This window comes from Corvus hawaiiensis, chromosome 9 (assembly GCF_020740725.1).
Source record: "Corvus hawaiiensis isolate bCorHaw1 chromosome 9, bCorHaw1.pri.cur, whole genome shotgun sequence".
Taxonomy (NCBI): domain Eukaryota; kingdom Metazoa; phylum Chordata; class Aves; order Passeriformes; family Corvidae; genus Corvus; species Corvus hawaiiensis.
In genome coordinates this window covers 10,987,472-11,005,714 of record NC_063221.1, presented here as the reverse complement: position 1 = coordinate 11,005,714, position 18,243 = coordinate 10,987,472, and the positions used below count along the sequence as shown (strand labels likewise).

Sequence of the window (18,243 nt, the reverse complement as noted above, 5' to 3'; positions counted from 1 at the left end):
CACCGACATCTCAGTCCCTTTTATCTTAGACAAAACCAGGATAACAGCATGGCTGAAGTGTGCCATCTGATGAGCGGAGTGCATGGCATCCTGTGGAGAATCTCTCCTAAAGGTTCTCAAAAAAACCTGGCTCCATTCCTACCTGACCTTCCCCAGCAGTTTTATACCACCTCCACTCAACTCCTCAAGCTGCGACCCCAAGACAAATTCCTGCAGAGTGGATCTTTTCTGGCTGTGTGATATTGACAGAGCTTCCACAGCACTGAAATATTGCAACATACCCTATCTATTATTAGGGGAGAACATCACACACTCTAGTGATCACACCATTCTAGGTATACTGCTAATCATAAACCATCAACTGTTAAGATTGATGACCAAAGTTACAAATTTACCTAAGAAGCACACAGAATTGTTGGAGCAAGTCCAGAGGATGGCCATGAAGTTGGTAAGAGGATTGGAGTACCTTCCCTATGAAAACAGGCCGGGAAAGTTGGGCCTGTTCAGCCTGGAAAAGGTCATGTGGAGACCTCATCGCAACCTTCCAGTATCTGAAGGGGCCTAGAGGGAAGCTGGAGAGGGACTCTTCATCAGGAACTGTAGCGACAGGACAAGGAGTAATAAGTTCAAGTTGAAAGAAGGGAAATATAGGGTAGACATTAGGAAGAAATTCTTTACTGTAAAAGTGGTGGAACACAGGAACAAGTTGTCTAGGGAAGTTGTGGATGTTCAAATACTGGCACCATTCAAGGCCAGATTGGATAAGGCCTTGGGTAACCTGGTTTAGTGGGAGGTGTCCCTGCCCATGGCAGGGAGGTTGGGACTAGATGATCTTTAAGGCCCCTTCCAACCCTTAACATCCTATGATTCTATTAGAACATGTGAAGTCTTTTCCCAAACATAAACCACAGTCTCCTTTCCCAAGGTTACACCCAAACCTTTACTTTTGAGGGAATGGGAGACGATTAATTTATTCTACTTGCACATTAAACTGTCGTCTGTTAAAATAAATCCTTTCTCAGGAGAGACCCTGCATTTTTAATTGGCCAAAATAATTATGTCAGTATGTAACTACAGCAATATACTTCCCCTGTGCTGGAAAGAATCAAAGCCAGAACCATCCACTTGTATTAACAAGGATTTCTAAAATGACATTAAAAATGTGCAGCTGCTTAAGTTACCCATCTCTTTGGAAGTCTCTCTCTTTTGTAAGCTATAAAAAGAGCCACAATACCTCCAAAAAACCAACCAAACAGTATAAGATGCAAATATTTCCTTGTCTGATTCACCTGTCTTGAAATACAGATTTGATAAATTATCATGAATATCTCCTATTCTGTGCTATTAAAAACCAGCTCAAAGGGCAATTGTATTACAACTGCAATAAAATTTTAAAAATATAAGTCCCAAATAATAATCAATTTTGCTTTCAATTTGCATCTGAAGGCTTTGGAAAAGATAACAAATCCATGCCTCCTTCCTCCTACCAAAAATTTAAAGGAAAGAGCCCTTGAAATATAGAGAAAAGAAAGTTAATTCAAAGAAGAAAGAAGCAAAGCAGCATGCCCTTTCTCCAGGTAAGTTGCAAATATTGTTATGAAGCAATAAACACTACACCCGCCCGTCTCGGTACATAGGCTCTCATAAGACATCAGACAAAACCGCTGTAGGTACCCAGTGACACGTGAGACAGTGCAAAAGCTCCGCCCAGACCCCGAACAGTCTCAGAGCTTGCTGAGAGACACCCAGATCTCTAATAGCCCCCACAGTCACTGCTAACTTGCTTTCTACCAAGAGGTGTTTCTGTAACTCTGTTTTGTAAGCTGTGCTGCTCAAAGGCATCAGATTACAATGTGTGACAGAGGGAGGGAGCAAGCACATGCATGACACTTCTGCCCCAGAACAAAGCCACCATATGATAATGCAGCTCAAAAATACCTTACTATTCTTTGGGGAGAAGCCAAGGAGCTGCTTCCTATTCCAGCGAAGGGCAGAGGAAAGTAGAGAACAGCCATAAAACTCACTACTATTTACCCTAAAGGCAAGGAGAGCTTGAACTCTTCAACCATGTAAAATTATTTTGAGATTCCCCTTTCCTACTCCAAAGAGCATTCCCCAAACCATTCCCTATCTCTGCCTGGTGCTACTGAGCCAGGAGGAAACAGACTGGATAAAGGAAGGCAACAGTAGCAGTAATCAGGGTATGAACAGCAACTTCATATAGCCACAAGCCAAATAAATTTGTGTCTCACGCTGGATTGTCACAGGTTGCCCCCAAAGATTGGCCCACCCTGTATCTGCCATCAGATATCAATAGCCACACTTCCCCTGCACACTGACACCTACGGGGCCTGTGCCACCCAAAACCAATCATTTCTGGTGCTCACTGGGTTTAATGCCATAGGAACCATGATGGAAACATGCCAGTGAAACCACACTCCGTTTTTTTTTCTCTTCATATGATTTCGTGCTGCTCAGTTTCACCCTGTGTTCATTTCCCTGAGAGTTTAGCCAGATAACACTGCAGCATTCATCTTCCTCGCACAACACAACTTCCAAGTCCAGGTTATCAAAGTCAGTATGGTTTCACTTAGCATAATCACCAAGAATTTTAACTGGGATGTATTTTGGGTTTTTGAGGGTTTAACAGCATGGAGGGTGAGGGTTAATTCAGGCAATGGTGTTCTCCAGGGGTACCTAAACCTAAAGCTGTTTTGTGTCAATGTGTTTACAAAATGTGGTATGTGTATTAGTTTTCTCAATAAATGTATTCTCAAGAACTCACCTGTGTTTTCCTTTTGTTCAGAGGCCTTGAAAGAATAAAATACAAAGCATGTAACTAAATAAAAATTAAATTCTCCACATACTCCATACAATTTTTGAATTTAAAGTAATGCAGACTTTGTTTTGCAAACTCTCCCCTGCATTGAAATCATCTCATATGACTCAGCTCAGTTACACCGATACTCAGCACACTGCATAACAGAATTGAGCAGTTCCACAGAAACTGAGGGCGCACGCTCTTGCGAACACTAAGGGACACAGGGTAAATTCATCCTAAGGGCAACTCTGTTTAACTCTGTTAAGCTCTGTTTAAACCTGCATTATGCATTTTATCCAGTAAAATTAATTTGACAGTCTTACTGTGAAAACATTGCTCATGCTAGAGAATATATCTTATAACAGTCTTAATATTTCACTGAACATTTGCTAAGGGATCTATTTTGCACATACTTTTTCAGACTTGTTTTCAATTGCCAAGAACTATTTCCCGAAGAAAGAAAACATTTCTACTTGATGTGTCATATTGGATCAAATTATTTTAAGGTCAAGAGTAAACAATAGAGCTCTTTGTGCAAGCATACTGCTCTGCTGCTATCAACCCTCAGGCAATGATGATTTGACATCTTCACTTCATATGTTGCCTGCATGATCTGTGCTGTACCTGCTCAGGACAGAGAACGTATTCTGGTATCCCTGAGGCACTGTTCACAATCTGGCCCAAAATGAGCAATAAGTCTACGAGAAGCTCCTGGAAGTACCAGGCACCTACTTCTTGCTTACACTGAGCCCAGGATAACACTGGGCTCAGTTACTGTGAAATTAATAGCTCCTTTTAACATGCCCACCTAGAATTTGCTACCCTTAAACAGTGTCAGCATACCCATAAGCCCTGAGATTTTTTAGATTTGTGCTGAACATCTGCTCCTCCTCCTGAACTTGGATGAGTGCTGGATGCTGAGAACGGCTCAGGATTTACCTTTGTATAAGGTGTTCAGATATTGCACAATGAATGAGATCATTTTACGCTATAAAACATCAAATAAACACTTTTACCCACAGTGTCTTTTCTTTGTATCTTTCCATCATTCACTTGGAAAGGGAAAATGAAAAGGAGGGATGACAATTAATTGAATATTTGCTACCCACTCCTTGTTGAAATCTAATTCAGAAGAGCTCTTCAACAGTGGCAGATTTTTCCTTCTCTTAGTCCGATTCTGTTTCCCCTCCACTCCTCCCCCCCCAATTTTCATTTCCTAGTATAACTTCTTAGGTTGTATAGGCACTCATGAGATTGTCTCAGCAAATGAAGAACCACAATTTTAAAGGGCAGTGAGCACAATGCCAGGCAGGGCACTGTTCTCTGAGAATCAGGCTGAAACTCAGGGATACCACCCCAGCTGGAGGTACTAAACAGCTCCCTCTGTGCAGGGTCTCCCCTATCACCTTCACCAAATCCACCCTGCCTTCAGCAAAACTGGTTACTTGCTTGCTGATGGCTTGGTATTAGCTAATCTGTGTCTGCTGGTTAATTTTCCCAAATTATATGCAGAATTATACTCTAGTGCCTAACACTCTGCAGTAAATGCTGTCTTACCTGCACCATAAAGTCACAATTGCGCCATGTTTGCAGAAGGCCTGACAGAATACGAGTCAAAGCAATAGTGGCACCTGCCAACACAAAAGAGCCCACACAGAAAAAGAAGAAAGTGCTTACAAGAAGCAGTCTTTTCCAAAGTGTTTCCATTCTGGCTTCATTGCAGATCACTGGACATTCTCTTATCTCTTGAACATTGCTTCCTGTGTGCTCTGTAGCAAATTTAAAGACCTGTCTGTTTATTCTGAAGCTAACACACAGGGTGGGCTTTTCTTTTTTTTTATGTTTTTTTTAAGGCTCAACTTCAGCTGAAGCAGGCCAGGACCAGGGTCAGGGTAGGCTACTGAACCCATGTTTCAGGCTATGTTCCTACCATATGCTACCTCTGAGCTAACTGCTTGCTGGTCTCTGTTGTAAACGAGCAGAGCAGCTTGCCTTCTGAGAGTTCTTGTTGTAACCGCGCTTACAACAAGTTCTCTGTCCCCTTTTCTGTTTTTCCCAACCAGGTACCTTCTGTAATATTAACTTCTGTATTCTTTGCTTCTAGCACTGCATCCTGCTTCCACCCAGACTGCTTCCCACCTAGGATGCCAGATTTATTGTCATACCCTATTAGCTGTGCTCTACAAGTTGTCCTGGTGTTCTACTATCTGTCAGATGACAACACTTATATTCAAGAGTACTTGTGTGCATTTTTCCAATACAACACAGGATTACTCTATAGCAAATGTTTTTCTAACATCCCAACTATGATGTTTTGGATGGAAATGAAGTCCCACAGCTGATTGTAGTCGTTATGGTATAGAAGCACAAAAATGCCTTTGAGCGAGGTATTTATAAGCATAAAGCACAAATCTTTACCTAGAAGGCTGGTCTGCTCACAGTGATGCTGTCGGTCATCTTCTGATAGCCCATCTCCTGCCCTTCTTCACATTGTGACATGAGTTTTCTCTCTGGGGCTGTCCAAAAGGGTTAGAGAGATGTCTCCAAAGATAAGTATGTGGCAGGCATTACTTCTTCCTCAGGGGCTTGTCAAGAAACTACTGCTCAAAAGCTAAAAGAGTCTAGAAGATTTCTATAATCCAGACTTGCAATAACCATCTTTGAATTTGAAACGCTTAGGAAACCAAGCTGATTCCACTGATGTATTTACTTTGTGCATCAGGGTCTACATCTCCCTCCCTCCCTCAGTTTCCATGCCTCTAAGCAACTCAGTTTATTTGATTCACACACACTATAAGCCATCTTAAAATGTGACAAGTTCATAGTGCTGATACTCTGAAAAAAAAAAATCTGTCCAAAGATGCACTGGATGTCTTGGTTTAATCTCACACTACAAAAACAATAAAATATTTAGCAAAGGCAGCAAATTCTAAACTTCTTTAAAGAAAAAGAGTTATGCAAAAGTCATTCATTCCATTTCCAATATTTCTCTATCACTTCTTGTTAATGGGCATAATTAGAGTCAGCTAACAAAGGTGCAAAAATATTGGAAATACACTTTTAAAGTAACAATCATGTAAACAGTAGACAAATTTTGGCAGAGTTAAGCAAATACTTGAGTGATTTATGACAGGTAAGAGAAAAGACAGCATTGGGAAGACAAACACTGAAATAAATGGATTTGGTTTGTAATATGGGTTTTATAGCTAATTTCTATTTCACCTTAGAATATTTTGTAATAAACATTCAAAGACATTTAGCACAAATTGGCTATTTTAACTGGGTCAGAAAGCCCAAGGAACACATTGCTGAGGCCTTATAAACACATACAGTCTGTGCATACCATACAATGGAAGAGCCAAAAATAGCCAAAAAAGGATGGTGGAAGGGGAGGGGGGCAAGCTGGTAATCCATCATGCTGAAACAGTCCATGTTGTGGTATTCCACAAACACCTGGAATTCTCAGAGTGTGTAAACACCTGAATCACAACAGGAGCAAATCAGTACCAGATTCATTTATTTCAAGAAAAAAATACCCCTTTCACATGTCTCATAAAACAGGACAGTAAGAAATACCACAATTTCACAACAACTATTTTATAATGTGCTCATGTGTGCACTGGCAAAAATCTCGTCTCTGTCAAAAACAAAATCCAAACCCAAAAAAACAAACAAAAAAACCTGAACAAACAAAAAAACCCCAAAAAACCCTAGTATCACTATTTTTTCTTAAGTTTTACTCTGAAAAGTTATAAAATGTTGGCAATATAAATTATTATCAAGAATAGCTCATTTTTCCCATACCAAGCTCAGGCTGATATACTAATTTGGTAATACGCTCTCACTCCCCAGATCAGCATAAAATATTTGCACATCCTCTTTCTGCCTTACAGCAAGTGTTACTTCCTACACTTAGTAAGTTAGGAAATATCACAGAAGATGAAACCTCATGCAACAATTATTTAGCAAGAGGCTCTGTCTGTTTTTCTCTTCTTCTCATAAGAAGATCCTCTTTAGAGTTTATGAAATTCTGTGTTAAAATATAGAGGCATTATTTAAAACTGATTTTGATGCAAACCAAAAACACAATGCTGGTTCCTAGAGCAAAGTCAGTCTGTCAAGCCTGTAGCCTGGTAAACAAAAACGAAGGCTTTTCCTTCAGACAAAGCTATACTAAGCAATCTGAACCTCATATTAGTTTGATATCCCAGCTTAATTTTCAGTTTACCGAGGTTCAGAAAGTTGCTCCACACTGATCAATGGAGACACATTCTGGAGGGGTGAATTTTCTGAGACACTTTACCCTCTCCATCAGCACATAGTCATTTTAGGTGGAGGAGACCAATCACCATGGAAAAATACAGATTCACAAATAAGTTTGCCTAAGAAAAGCAAATAACCTGTTCATTTTCCTTTTCTTCTTCTACCATAAACAGGAACAATTTAAAGACAGATGACAGCAAACAAAACAAGACATGCCTGCCCTCCTCTGTCCCTGATCCAAAAATCCTTCATGCTATTCCTTGCTCTCAGAACCTTCCTTTCTCCAGATTTCCCACATTAGCCTGAAAAAAATCCTGAACTGTCTCACTGCTCTTTGCAGACTCTTCACCTTCTTGAATCATGAATCTGTAAGGTCAGACTTACATACATGCCATTCTAGCTGGAAATACCTTTCACATACTACTACAATTTTTGGGTGCCACAATACCAGTCCTGAGAAAAACAAGTTCCATGCATATTTTTGCATGAGGAACACAAGCAGGGTGAGAAAAGAGAAGTTCAAAAACAAGGTGGGAAGAGCTTTTCTCTGCTGCTTCCACTGTGGCCACTGCTCCATGCCAAGAGGTAACAGGAAGTAGAAAAAGTAGCTTTGAGAAAACCTGGGTTTTATACATGTCCTAGCTCATATTAGAAAGTTGAGCAAGCTGAAAATGTACATATTCTTTGTACGTCCATATAACCATGTGATCTCTCTGAAGGTCATGCATCTATATTTATTTACCTATTTTAAACAGTTTTATGCTTTCATTAACAGATTAATTAAGGGGGGAAATACTTTGGTTTTCATAATCTACAATAGTTAAACTATGTGAAATCAGTTTTATAAACTATCTACCGATGTTCAAAATCTCCTACGACTCTTTATCGAACAAGTAAGAGCTCATAAGGAAAACCAAAACCCCAAAGGCCTGTCAAATAGATTATCTTGAATCCCAGAAAATACCCACTTAAAATACTGATATTATTTTTCATGCTGTATTTATCAAAAATGTATGCAGTGGAAACAAGTTTTATTTAACTGCATCATTAGACATATTTAATACCTTTACTGTTGTGAAAGATCACCAGCAGTGTTTTTCAGGACTGTCAGATTTGGACTACTAGACCAAATAAAGCTATAACTGTAAAACAATAAAAATTTCTGACTGCTGCTTTTTGCTCTTGCCTCAGCTTGGCCCATAAACCAACGCTGCTCTCACTTTTCCAAGCTGGTTTCACTTTCTGGTTCCTGTATGATAATTACCAAGGCCCAGAAATGGTGCAGAGCCACAAAATTTATAACTGAGGGCCTGAATATAACCTTCTTTTCCAGCTAAGTGAAATTCAAGCTACATCAGTGAAGCCACAATTATATTTATGTTGTCTCTGGTAGCTCTCTTCATAGATAGGCTTTCTGGAAATTAGCTAAGGCATTTTGATGCAGCCCACTGCTGGTCCCTGTAGTGAGGAATACTCTGGGAGCTGAAAACAGCAGTGTTGATATGCTGGTCCTCAATCCCCAGCCTCAATTTAACATAGTGAAACACTTCAGGTGAGTGCATGTCTTCTTACCTTTGGATTGTTTGGATAAAAAGATTGGTCCTTTGGGGACAAGCAATCTAATATCTCAGATTTCATTCTGTACGTCAGAGGTACCAAGCTCCTTTTCACCAATCTAGCTGCCACAGGTGCCAGCACTTTCTTACTGAAAGTAGAAAAGTACAGAGACAGATAAATACCATCCATATTCTCATCTAAGGACTACATTAAAGATTCAGCAAAACTTTTTGAGTCAGATGCCTGAGGTTTTTCTCAATTGATAAGCTGGTTTCTTAGCTCTTGTCACAATACATGGGGTGATCTGAAGCTTGCACTGAACTAAAGCATAGATGACACTGACTCCCAGGTGCTGCAGGACCAACAAACCCTGCTCTGGGGCAGGGGAGAGGTTGCAGATGTGTGCAGACATTTGAAGTTCTGTCCAGTCTGAGTACTGAGAGTACATCTCTTGAGCTCCCTGGCTCCCAGCTTATCTTTTTCAGCTTGTCCATAGCTCCCATTTAACAAGACAGGACTTGAACACACTGTATGGAGCAAAATGGTCCATTACACAGCCCGCCCAATAACACTTTCTGGCAGTATATTTGATGGGATACATTTTATGTCTCAGTGTGTCTTGGCTTGCAGTTGAACCACATATTTTAATATACCTCTGGTGTACACAGTTACCAGTAACTCTTCCTCCCCTTACCTGCTGAAGTGTGAGGCTGAGTTTTCTCTGTTTAAAAACATATAGCTGTCACTTTATGGCCATCTCTGCAGGATTATTTGGAATAATTCAGACATTTTCCTCATTGTAAGAAATACATTGCTAGTGCAGATATCTGTGTTGTCCTTCTCCTAAGCTGGGGACGAGCACTGACAGAGTCTTTCTTTTTTCCCCAGCTGTCCCCTGACCATACCAGTGCTCAGGGAAATGCACCCATTGGCACTCAGCTCTGTGCAGCGCACATGTTCTGGTCAAGCAATGTAACTGTGTGTGGGAGGGAAGGAGAGGAAAGGGAGGAGAGCAGAGGAGAAAAGCAGATCATGAAGCAAGAAGTGGTCACTGAGAGCTCTGCAAGCAAGATGCTGGTAATAATCTCAGCAGAGAAAGCATGGACACTGGTACAATGCACTGTGCTCTACTACATCCAACTCCATCTAGAGGTCAGGCTGCTGTGCCCTACCCTCGCCTCTAACGCATTTGTGAAGTCCAAAGGAGTGTTCCAAAAGGGCAATGGTATGCAGGATTCTCAGTGTATTTGTAGGGACATATAGGAACATGTACATGAGTATGTAAGGATGGATGAAGTCGCAGAATAGTTGTCATTTTTAGATGGAAGGGTTATCAGGCAAAGAAGATCCTTTATGTGTTTTGTGTTCCATGCTACACAAAAACCTTTGAGCATATACTTGTTTTAAGCAACTCATTCTGCCCAGCTCAGCAAGGGTAGTGTTCAAATTTGCTGCTAAAATTAATGTCAATAGCATTTAAAGGGTCACTTCTTGGAAGCTTTCAGCTCTAAGAACTAGAGTAAATACATACCTAGCAAGAGACATGGTAACTTAGATTTATAACCTGACCTTGAATTATGGGAAAATATTTTATAACATTCCAGATTTATGATTTTACTTACTGAAGACCCTGACTGTAAAATGAGGTTGGACTTAAAGAATAAAGTTCACTTCTGGCTTTCTTAACAAGTAGGTGTCCTTGGACTGTAGTAATCTCATAACATAAACCAGATTCAAGAAATCTATATGCTTCCCTAATTGTCACAGCTAAAGGCTTTTAAACCAAGATAAGGTATGTACTTTCTCACATCCATAGATGCAGAGACACTGAGCAAAATTCTGACTTTTATTATGCAAATTTCTTGAGAGTATGATATTGTTTTTCTTCATATCCAAATTTTACAAATACCTTTTCTTTTTCTTTATTTGTAGCCTACACAATCGTTGCATTATAACATTTCAAAATTTTCAAATTTATCTCAAGGAAAACAGCCATTCTTAACTGCAATAAAAATTCAGAGGTAAATGCTTTGAAGTCTTATATCCTCACTCCTTCATGATGTGTAAATCAGATCACTTGTCCTGCAATCATTAAAATTTGCTAGAACAGGCTTTCACTACAGAAAATTCAAATACAACTATTATTCACTTGATGGCTTAAACTGATAATGAAATAGATGCCTGTACTTAATTACTTCTTCTGTTTAAGAGTCAAGACCAAAACCTACCTTTAAGGTATTGCATTATTTTCTGTTTCAGAGTTTTTCAACTCTCACTCATCTTACTTACAAAAATATAGGGAATGGGAAAACAAAATGAAGCACAGAAAGCAGCTTCAAAAATTGGAACTTTACAGTTACTTCCCCTTTCTTGGTTTTCAGGAGTAACTATAAAAAACCTCAGATTTTATTTTATTCTTTTCTTCAAAGGGTTGCTAGGAATAGAATTCAAATTATCAGAGGTTCCCTTTCTTATTTAGGGCCACTGACTGACCATAAGAAAAATGTATTGAGGCAAACAAATACATTAGATGTATTTGTTTGAAATACTTGATATTGAAATTCAAACAGTTCTTCAAGCAGAATTCCTAACAAGAAGGATTTGTGACAGGGAGTCTACAAGATTTACTTTGAAGAAAGAAAATGTGTGTTTAAGAGACCCTCAAACCTTCAAAAGAACACCTCCTTCAAAAGGCCCCACCTCACAGCTATAAGGGATTTTCAGAAGTTAATGTATTTACATAAAGTGGAAAGACTTGCAAACTGTACAAGGCAATTACTGGAAACAGTGATGTAGTATTGAACAAAGTGGTCCCGATTTTCCTTGGGTTTTTTTTCAAAGAAATTCATTATTTCTTTCATCTACACTAAAACTATAGGCCAAATCCTGTAGTTCTTACTGAAAAAAAAGCAATTTTACAGACCTCATGCTGGTCTTACATGCAAAGAAATTGAATGCTCCAGCGAGGTGAAGGAGAGAAAGAAAAGGAACTTGGAAATGCAGTCCATATGAAAGAAAAATTGTATTTAAAACGCACCAAATAAACACTAAAGACCTATTACCATGTGTTTGAGCAGCTTTTTCTGATATTTCTATGACTATAAATATGTTCCTATACAGACACATATATATGCATGTATATTCATGCACCATTCCATACAGAGCTATCCAGATTAAAAGCCTGTCCCTTCCTTCTTCTTTTTGGTTATAATACATTGAAACCAACACACTCTTTGCTATCATCAGCTAATAGGACTCCATGATGCCTTATTGCTGCATGTTTCAAAACAGCTTTGTGAACTTATTAAAATTATATTTCAGAAAGAGAGGGGTAGAAAAGCTAGAAGACACACATAAGCAGCAGGGTCTAGCTGGGTTGTTCAAAGTGATCAATGCATTTATTTTGTTTGGGGTGTTCTTATTTTATTTTTTTTTTAAATTTCCCCTTCTAGTTTATGCACAACTTTTGCCTTCTGAATCCCACCTTTACGTTTCTCCTTATCTCTGGAATCATCCTGGAGATGTTTCAGAGAGAAGGGGAGAGACTTGAAAAGTATTTTTGTAACAGAATAGGACAGGTAGAGCTTTTCATCAACATTGCTGTGGACATGCATGCTTGAGCACATGCACACACCAACCACCACATTTCCACTAAAGATTTTTCCCTGACTTCCATAACTCCAGTATTGACTGAAAAAAAAAAAAATTCCACACTGCAGAACGTGGTAGAATGTCTGATATTTTTGTATGGGAGCTCATTTTTATTCATTTTTAAAACTATCTTAAATAATTCAAATATATTACTGACCATCAATCAGTTCCCAATTAATCAATCACTCTGGCTGAATGCTTGAGACTGTTTAAAATCATGTTGCATATTTGAAGAGCAAAAAATATAAAAATCAGTTTTTCTACACATGATGCCCAGCATACAAAAGCTATGAAAAAATCAAGGCTCTTAGCTGCAAAATCTACATAGCTGACTAAGAAGATTACAGACACAAGCATTTCCTAATTATTCTCAGCATAATTAACTAGATAGCACTGAAATTCTAGGACTCTGAAGCAACATTGCTTCTTGTGGACACTTGGATGGTGAATTCGGAAATTTTTTACCTTACAATTTCAAAACCAAGGCAAAGGCTTCCATTTATGCCACTCTGGAATGATCCTAACTGTTTCCCATTTGTATGGGAACCTGAAACACTTCTGTTGTGAAATACTCTTTTCAATATGAGGGTTTCCTCCAACACAGAACCTACTGCCACTCACCTACTACTAAAACTGAACTTTCAGAGTCTGTGTAATCACTGCAGTAAATGCAATGAAATCTTCAAGCCATTTCCTAATACTTAGACTTTCCTTTGTTCGAATTTTAAAGTCTGCTGCTGTGTGGTCTCTGTGCAGAGGCTGTGATTCAGTAACATGACCAAACCATGAGCCTGAAAACATTTAAATAAGCTCTTGATGATTACAGGGGAAGAAATACAGCCTATAAGGCCTCTCCATTTTCCCACAAGGATATTGGTGCAAGCTAGGGTACACTAACTGTAGCAGTTACAGCCTAGATGTATGCAGCAGTTTTTCCTCTTTATATGCCTTGAACAGTCCTTAGAAATGAAACTCCATCACATTTTCCCCACTGCTACCTGCAGCTGTTAGACAACCTGAGAGACATCATGGGGTGCAGGAAAGGGCTGGGTCATCTCTGTATTCTCTCCAGGCCAGGACACAGGCTGTCCACAGACTGTGCAGTAGAGCCCCTGTCATGCCATAGCTCCCACAGCTTTTGACCCTGGGGGCTGAGGATGCCTCTTTGCTGCACCACTACTCTACTGCCTCAGAGGTCAAGCAAACTGCTGGTAGATGTGGAACTAAAACATTTTCATTCTCAAGTGCCAGTCAATGTGCTCAAATCATGTTCCTGCAGAGAACTCTGGGGGTTACCCTTGCAAAATTATTTTTCAGGTCAGTTTTCTAAAACAAACAGATTCTTTGACAAGGTAGTTTTCAAAGCTGCTATGAAGATCTGTAAGCCAAATAACAGGATAACACACAGGCATAAGCATATTTCACACAAACCTTTGATTTGTTGGTAACAACCTTATCAGATACTGTCTGAGGAAGGGGAAAGTTCCCGCAGCCAACTCATCCCTTTATATATCTAACCTTCAAAACAACAAAAATTTATATAGAGGAAGTCAATGTTACTGTAAAGAGTCAGGTTTCTGAACTTCTTACCGTCAGCTCCCCTCCCACTCTAATTCACATACCTATTGTCACAGGTTTCTATGCTGTAGAGCCTTGTTATTTCTTCAGTATCATCAATACTTTTAAGTGTTTCACACACTGCAGAACTGCAAAAACAGAAATGTGAGAGATTCAGAAGAAAACACTGATATCAAAGATATTAAAATGACAGAAGGTAATTTATACTTGGAAATTTCAAGGAAATGATAGTGCTTTACCGTTATGCTTCAGAGCAGTCCCCAGGGTAATAGCACACATTTCTTTTGGGGCTTTTTTCTGGAATACATGGGACATAATATGCACATTATGAAAACTATATCAACCTGTTGCTATTACGGGCAGTTTACACAACATCCACAATGCTTGACACTGTAGCACAACATTTATTTGACATATACAGGTGAGTGCCTGCCCCCGCACCTCACTGAAGCTCGCAAGAAGAAAGCCTCGTCTTTCATCACCATGTCTGTCCCTCTTCTTCCCATGTGGGATTCATTAAAGACACGGCTGTTGGAGCCAGCAAAAGGGCTGGCAGGGCTACACCTGCAGCTGGGGCAGAAGCCTGCCTGGAGGTCAGACTCAACATGAGGCCCTGGGTGTCAGCGCTGAGAGGGAGCTGCTGGCATGGGCAAAATGCAAGAATGGCTGCTCATACTATCACAGCTTATTTCATAAAAGCAGACCTGGTTTTGTTCTGAAGGCAAAGAGGAGTCAAGTTGCCAGAGAGAGGCAGAAAAAGAGTAGTTTCTGAGACTCAGTACTTTGCATACAGCGTTCACCCCTTCCTTGAAAAGGGGGACAAGTGAAATGGACAGATGAACTGCTGTAATGTTGTGAATTCTGGGACACATATCTACAGTCATCTCTGCTATTAAGAGTAGGATCTCAGGTGGCTTTGAAGGGAAAGATCCAGTAGGGCACACTGACACAATAAAGGCTATTACTTCTTAGGCCTCTACTAAAGAATTTCAATGGATTTAATTTAATTTCAAGAGTGTTTTGAGAGCCAAGACTGTGCAGCCTTTTATCAAGGGTTACCATACCCATAAGCATGAAGCTTCTTTTTTTTAATGTATCTTTTGAGGTTTTTCAAAGCAATGATTTTTTCTTTTGAGAGACTTCTATTATAGCCTATGCCATGCTCTGTGAGAAAGGTTTAATCCATGCTGCTTCTGCTGTTACCCATAGTGTCAAAAAAGAGCAATGCAAATATTCACAATATCTTCAGACAGAAATAGAGAGAATACTTTTGTGCTTTCATAGTAGCCTAATTCCAATTTTTTCTCTAAAAAAAAAAAAAAAGAAATCTTTCCAGGCATTTATTTCAAAGATGAAACAGGCAGCTGCTCAGAACTGCCAAAATGATAATAATTTGCCTTTATTGTTGATTCCAGCAGCTCCTTTCAGACCACATATTTACTAGAGCAAACTTTTCCTATTAACATTAACTGCATATAAATGAAGTTCCATTTCATATTAGAAATACATTTTTTAAAGTTATTCACCTCATTCTTGCTATGACTTCAGAATGGCACAGATAGAAGTGAGGCTCTACTTTAAATGCTGCGTGATACCAGAAATCCCGTGGCTCTGCAGGGCCAGAAAATATTCCCTGGGATAGACAAGGATCTTCCAAAATATTCTTCTGTACAATCTTTTGCTCCTCTTTGTTCTCCCAGACAAAGTTTGACCCTTAGAACTTCTGTGCAATAACCACAAAAATACAGAGCCAACATCCCCACACAGGAGCTGTGAGGGAGGCCCACAGGGAGCTCTCCCATGTTGGCCCATGCTCCATGGTTCACCATTATAAGCATAATTCTTGTCAGAAATGCACCTTTTCAGTCTATTACACTTCCAGGACAATGACGCTAACCACCTCTGACCTATCTTTGGATCACCACTCCTGTTGTTTCCCATCCCACGTCAAGGAGCATTCCAAACAAGCCTGGGCCTAAGGCATGGTTTGGAGCTGAGGCCCGGGGAGGTGTTATGAGGGCCCAGCTTCCCCGCGGCGGCTCCCTCCAGCTCCCACCCCAGTCCCACCACCTGGACCCAGGCCCAGAGCGCACCTCTGGCCGCCTTCCCTCCCCTCCTCCTCCCCAGAAGGGCAGCCCCAGGGGAGGGGAGCTCTGTGGGACAAAGCGGGAAGGCTGCTCAGGCGGGGAAGGCAAGGCGTGAGGCACGGCCACCACCCGGCACGCAGCCGTGTGGGCAGCCAGGCTGCCGGAGGGGCCTGGCGCCAGAACTCGGGATGTGTTTAACACACTGTAATGGTGCTTAGCTTCCCTCAGCTCTGACGTTACTGGCAAGTGAAGTGTTTGAAGAAAAGTAAACCTAACAGTGCATTCTGACCTTCTGTTCAAGCCTGTAAGAGGGACAAATGCTCCACATTAAAACATACAGAGATCCTCACCATCAGAATTATCTTCTGCAGAGGAAAACCCAAGACCCTACTAGCTACCAAGAGAATGGCAAAAAAAAGGGGGGGGAAGTGTTTAAACTGCGCAAAAGCTTGACAAAAAAACTCCTTCCCCCTCTAAAATGAGGAACTGCCTGAGACACAAGACTCACTACTCTCACAGCCACATGACAAGCAAGAGAAACAGAGAACAGAAATACCAGAGACATGATGTAAAGTGGTGGATAAGCTAAAATTAGTTAACGTTCTGATTTCTTTTATGAAGGGAGGAAAAGTTCTATTTTTATTTTTTTAATTACACCAAAAAACCTAGAGAGCACTGGAAAGTGGTGAAGTAGAGCTTTTTAAATCTCAATGCACACATGTACTAACATAATTACATGTACATGTTAGTGTTTAGGAACACTAATTAAAAGTAGATTCTACAAAGTAAGGACAAAAACACCTCATTCCCCTTCAGAACTGGATCAGAATAACATCAGGAAAATTTATAGGGACTATCTTAGCTGAGGCAACTTCTGCTCTAGTCTTAAGAGACAGGTTGCCAGTATTTGTAATTTTTTCCACCCCAGGTTTTCTGTCTTACCTTTCCAAATAAAGCTTTCCTTCTTCCTATTGAAGTATTAATATTTTCACTACAAGAAAGGAAATTCTTATTCTTTTTTTTCACTTTCTGCTTAAGCTGGTGTCGCTCAGAGTTGGAATGAAATACAATTCATTTGACTGAGTAGAAAATTAAGATTTTATTAAAAGTCAGAAAACTGATCAAACCACCTTGAGCTTTATGCAAAGCAGCAGTACTTAAGTACAACGCAGAGAACCACAGGTTCAGCTCCTCTAGGCTGCAAAGTTTAACTGTTTTATTTGTGGTATCTCTGTTGATCTTGTTAAGTCTAATTTGAGACAGAGCTGAAATTTTCTGATATACTACACTCAAATTTTCTTCAAGTGAATGTAGAGCTGTGACATGCGTGTGAGTTGTTGGTTAGCCTACACAGTTCAAAATATACTTACATGGCTCCCCACTTCCCCTCCTTGCCTGCCTGAGTGTGCAAATACATGGGTAAAGCTACAAACTTCTTTTGGGAAAGGCAGCCATGTGAAAATCATAGAGAGGATGTAATAAGGGAGGAGGCACTATTGTAGTGCAGAAGAGCCAGAAAGAAGATAGCAAATATCTGCACTGGGAAAAGAAAAGAGAGAGAACTATTTGAAATGACACTCTGTGCTGGGGCTGGCTGCAATGGAGTTAATTGCTTCATCGCAGCCTGCACGTTGCCACCTTGCTGATAGCACAATTTTAAAATTGTGCTGATAGAACCCCAGTGTTTGAGGTATTGCTGAACAGGGCTTGCAGGGTGTCAAGGCTTTCTCTGCTCCTCAGCTCTGTCCCCCACAGGTGCAGGCTGGGGCTGGCAGGAGGCTGGGAGTGGGCACAGCCAGGACAGCAACGCGGGCTGACCAAATGGGTGCTGTGTGTCATGCAGGGCCAGGCTCAGCCACAGAACTGGGGACTGAGCCTTTCCACAGAACCCCTGTTTGGAGGCTGACTAGGCATTGGTCTGCTTGTGGGAGGTGAGAAGCGACTTCCTTTGCATCGCTTTACTTTCCCCTACCCTTTCCCCTCATTTTTAAAACTGCTTTCATACCTTGACCCACAAGTTTTCTCACTGTTGCCCTTCTGATTCTCTCCCCTATGCCACTGTGGGGGAGTATGTGATCTGCTGGGTGGAGTGATCACACCATACACTGAGAATAGGAAATAAGCACAACCATAATGACAGTTAAATTGTAAGTTAACCTGAAAGTTAGAGCCATAGAAACTATGGCTTTCTTCTGCTGCTGCTTTTTCTTTTGCACTTTTTTAAAATTGACATTTACTCTACCTGAATTATCACATGAGTAGTGAAAAAAAAAAAGGGCACTTTTT

The 18,243-nt window shown here is 40.3% G+C and overlaps 1 long non-coding RNA gene across 1 annotated transcript; it reads right to left on the bottom strand.

The window, feature by feature from the left end:
• Nucleotides 1-4,504: 4,504 nt before the first annotated feature.
• LOC125330486 lies at nt 4,505-13,994 on the bottom strand. Its single transcript, XR_007205561.1, has 4 exons — nt 13,915-13,994; nt 8,657-8,789; nt 5,240-5,337; nt 4,505-4,590 (listed from the first exon to the last, which is right to left on the bottom strand). It is a non-coding gene; the product is annotated as an uncharacterized LOC125330486 (long non-coding RNA).
• Between the last annotated feature and the right edge of the window lie 4,249 nt (nt 13,995-18,243).